Source organism: Dinoponera quadriceps, unplaced genomic scaffold (assembly GCF_001313825.1).
Source record: "Dinoponera quadriceps isolate SergipeBrazil2010 unplaced genomic scaffold, ASM131382v1 scaffold1263, whole genome shotgun sequence".
Classification (NCBI taxonomy): Eukaryota; Metazoa; Arthropoda; class Insecta; order Hymenoptera; family Formicidae; genus Dinoponera; species Dinoponera quadriceps.
In genome coordinates this window covers 494-5,426 of record NW_014555334.1, presented here as the reverse complement: position 1 = coordinate 5,426, position 4,933 = coordinate 494, and the positions used below count along the sequence as shown (strand labels likewise).

The 4,933-nt window shown below is 38.8% G+C and overlaps 1 pseudogene; it reads left to right on the top strand.

Annotated features, from left to right (window-relative positions):
• The first annotated feature begins 649 nt into the window (after nucleotides 1-649).
• LOC106743849 lies at nucleotides 650-4,532 on the top strand (annotated as a pseudogene).
• The last annotated feature ends 401 nt before the right edge of the window (nucleotides 4,533-4,933 follow it).

The following is a 4,933-nucleotide window of genomic DNA, read 5'->3' as shown; positions in this document are numbered from 1 at the left end:
GACATATAGATGTAGCGACTGTTGACACGACAGTTGAACTTATTCGGATTGGCTTACTTATCCTTACAACCTTATTAAGTTTCCTTCCAAATATTGATATCGTCGGAAAGAGACTTATTGCTCCAATATAACTTTGTCAAGATACTTCATGTTCACAGTGTCTTGAAAGTACATTGCTTATCGCTGTTATAGAATATTGAGTCTACTTCTTCGTGCACACGCACCTGCACAATACAATTTAATGCTAATAATAACNTTTCATTACATTCGAGTACCATTAGTACAACAAGAACTAAATTGTCTGTTCGTCAGAATGACATTAATATGATTTATCATAAAGATATTTGTACAAAAGATTTCTATAAATTTTAATATTGGATATAATATTATTGTATTTCTGAGATTCTGAGAGAGTTTAACTTTGCGTGTTATTTTCCCTTGATATTTATTTATAAATAGTTAGTTGCGAGTAAATTGACCTGGATTTCCGGAAGACTTCCCAATACGTAGAGCACGAAACTTGTGATAAATGCTATGGTGTCATGCCCCTGTAATATTTGCGTTCATTAATTGTCTTCTTTGTATGATTGGTGTTAACGTAATGCGTTTGTGGCGATACGACTTAGTAACACTCGAAATTTAATTTCAGCTCTTTAATAGAGATACTCAGCAAATTGAAAAATGTATTACTGCAACGAGACTGCTATCATACCTCGAACATGCATTTGTCCGGAATATGTATGATATGGTTTTCGTTTTCTTTCTGCAAGGTTACGGACTAGGTCTGATCATTACGATCTGCAACACGGCCTTTAATGCGTACTTCGTGAAGATAAGAGAGAAAGTAAGACAGTCGTGGCTCTCTGATGGTTTGATCATGCTTTTATTTCCGGGTTCTTCGATCACCATAAAGAGGTGTCTCCTTCTTTTATTTTGACTTCCTCTTTAGGTATTCAGCGCGGCGCAAATCATTATCGCGTTGGGTGGCATTGTTTACCCTATATTGACCGAAAAGATGATGATATCGTACGGTTTTCACTGTAAGACTCTGACAACTGTATCGCGGACTGTTCGTCGTTACATTCACTTGCCGGTTGTCGTTCGTGTCAGATACCGCTGCGATCATAGGAGCGCTGAGTTTGAACAGTGTCATCGGTATGACGTTGATGCATCCCGTGGAATGGCATACTAGGAAGCCGGAGAAAGTCCTCGCCGAGAGAGCGCGCGCTAGAGAGGAAAAGGAGATCGAATCGTCGATTGATCATCGACGTGATCCACATGTCTTTCAAGGCGAAGTAGAGCAGTTTGCGTAGCTTGAAGGACGAGAGTGACAACGAGATGTCATTACTGATCGAGAAAGTAATGTAGCGGAGGAGCGCTTCAAGGAATGATTATTCTCTCAACGTAAACGTCAACTTTCCATTTCTCTGAACGAAGGTATTCTTCAAATCGCACTTTCGTCGACTTTGTGATCAGACTCCTGCGCACAGGATCGCGTCGAATTCAGCAAGAGAGTGCTGGATCCACGGCAGGGCAAGGTCAGGATTTATGCGAAGAAGTTCGACGAAAGGTATATCGACCCTTTCGGCGTCCAGCATAGTTAATTTAGCCAGCAGTGTCAGTGCGTTGAGCGATATACGGCAACGTCACCTGGAGAAGAAAAACAGACAGAAACAGCCAGATGCAGATGTTCGAAAGAAGGTGGGAGTTGAGAAACGAGATGAGTTCGAGAAGGAGCAAAAGGAGGGGAAGGTGACAAAGTGAGTTATCATTTAATTATGCTTAGGAGCAAAGCACAAATTTTTTAGTACCATTAGATATGAATATTTTCAATATTAATACGTGTTATAGGAAAATATAATGTTTGAATGTGTATTACCGTACGTTTTTTTTTTTAATTTCTCCGATCTGCGTAGACATTCGGCATAGATGGATGATAATGTTACCCGTTAACAAAAAATAATTTAGTAAACATAAAAATATATACATAGAGTGTATATGTGTGTGTGTGTGTGTGTGTACATAGCAAAAGTCGGTTTGACGTGATGGATGCGGCGATAAAGTTCGAAAATAATAGAGTGTACTTCCTGCAAGTATCACCCACACGTTAATTGCTTCAACATTAATACTCTTCGCTGATTTAATTATTGCGTTTAGCAACCATTAACAGTATTTATTTGCCTTAAATTCGCACATCCCGAAGTTTCATCATTCCACATTCATTGTCCGATTACACGGATGACGAATTAATTTGTTCTGTTGATTCCACTGTTACGTCCTGGAAGAGGATGTACACAACAAATATCGCCCTTCGCGCACTCGCGAGTCCTAAACATACTGGTAGGTCTGCAGATCAGGTCAAGGTCCGGAGAGGCCCATTTACTCCAATCACAGAACGTACGTTAGGTGGTCCTTTATTTAGGTCAAAGAACTTAATCTCTTTACTTGGGATAGGACCATATGGGCGTGTTGAGAGGGGAATTCAGATTTAAGTAATTGAAAGGAAATGAATGAATAATTTTCACAACTTGGTTAAATTTAGGGGATTTTGAATAAAACAGTTTATTAATTATACTAATAATATAATTTGTTTCTCACATGGATTAATAATAGTGGTAAATTGATGAGAAACGACATTGTAAAAGATACAAGATTTAAAGATGAAAGGGTTAGCTAAAGTTAAACAATGAGATATATGGGTTAACATTAAACAAACTTTTATAAATCAGCATTATTGGAATAATGCAAATGCAAGATGAAGATTAAAATAAAAAAGTAATTCGTATAACTTAATTTAATACAATCGGATTTAACGTAACAAGAATGTTTCATGTAGCGGTATGGCGAGAAAAACATTATATAATACAAGGAAAATAATAATTACGCAATGTATGTGTGTGTTTTGAGGAGTGAAGTAGGATTGGATTGAAATGATTAAAAATCATGTTTAAATATGAAATGGAAACTTATGATTTAGATGAATCAACTGTGATGAATAGTATGTGGGTTCGTTGATCGTGGTGTACCGGATTTAAGGGGTCCCGGAATACCGAGAGAAATAGTTCACTTAAGAGATCCCGACTTGCACAGAGAGTTGTTCGGCAGCAGAAAGCGAAGTTGTGGCGGAAGCCGTAATGGCACGAACGCAAAAGATGTTGAAAACGATCATACACGACAGTAGTCAAACGGGCAAAGAGAGAGCGTGAGAGTGTAATCCCGAAAACACAAGTGATAGGCGTGACATAACGACGCGACAGAAATCGACAAAAAAATGAATGATGTGGTAAAAGGCGAGAGGGCTTATATAGGGAAGATTTTTGGGGGTGGCGAATGACGTGTGCTAATGAGAGGAGTTTTCGTGGAAACTGGAAACAGATATGGTGATTAACAAACGGATGAAATCACTGATGCGTTGAGAAACTCATGACCTAATTAATGGCGTATAATCACATTTTCATGGTAACGCTTATCCAAATAACGCCTATCTCCTGATAATTAAGAGAATCTCATTGTCTCCAGTAGGTAATGAGACTATGCGCTTTGTGAAAAGGCGGAAGCAATTACAGATATGTTGGGAAACCCACGGCGGGTTTAATAGGCGAATCATCGTGATTTTATCCCCTTCATGATAACGCTTGCCCAACATCCGTCTGTTTCCCAATTATATATATAAAAAAAAGGAATCCGTAATTCCCGGGATACTCAGGACGCAACACCACAGATGCAAGGCGATTTTGCGAGAAATTGTGGATATGTCGCTGATCAAGAACTACTGCTTCATAAATTTGTGTTTCGGAGCCAGCTTCGCTTATGCACCGCTGACTATGCCTTCTCCTCTCTACTTCCTTTGATGATGACCGATACGGAATAAACTAAGGCTGATGGAGCGTTGACCGTCACTATAAGCAGGATAACCGAGCTAGTGTTGAAAGTCTTATTGGCCGTTTTTATAGTAGTAGTGAACGTACAGCCAAAATATCTGTTTTTCGCGGCCATGATCTTCATGGAATTCACGAGAATCGGTGAGTCGCACGCGATCAAACGAATACTTCCGAATTTTGAAATGACAATTGCGAATCGCGATTTTTACAGGTTTTCTGCTGTCTGAGCATACATTGATGGGCGCATTTATTATGACCGAGATAATCGGAGTTGTACGACCGTGGCTGCTAGTGGCTCCAGCAACCTCTGGTCATCATCGAGGACATTAGCATAGAGAAGTTCGCATCGGCTTACGGCATCAATGTTGTTATTAGCGGTTTGGTAACGATTGTATTTGGCGTTATCGTAGGTGAGACAAGCAAAAAGAAATATTGATAAAGTTTTGACATGCAATGTAATAGGAATTTCGAGACGCACGAGCGTATATAATTACCTGGTTTGGTTTGTAGGATTTATCAAGTATTGGATTAACAGGTATAAAATTTATATCTTTATTGGTAATGAACGGCGCTTCTATTGTACCATGGGCAGTACAATTCGTAGTCGTGAATTTTAAGAAACGGCGGGCAATGACAGCGTGCAATGACTAAGAAATTGTTATTCCCTGTTGATCGGTAAAAAGGAAGGAAAAGTATGAAAGGCTTTGTATTCGGAAACGATGGTGATTCGCGATGCACGAATTCCTCAACAAGCAAGTGAGGTGGGGACAACGATAGAAACGAATAGTATTTTTGTTCTTTATTCGTTGACAGACATGTGGCACCTTAAAATATACTAAATACATACTTGGAATATCTTCGAAACTATGGGAATTAGAGAGAAATTTATTTGACAGAAATGACGTGGTGCAGAAACGATCGTTTCATGGAGGTAACGCTTTTTCCTAAGTGGACTAAATTTAGAGATCTGAAAATCACATTCCTTTTTTAAAACAGATTTATACAATTTTGTGAACGTAAATCGATTTTTGTTCATTCTGCGATGAAAAGTA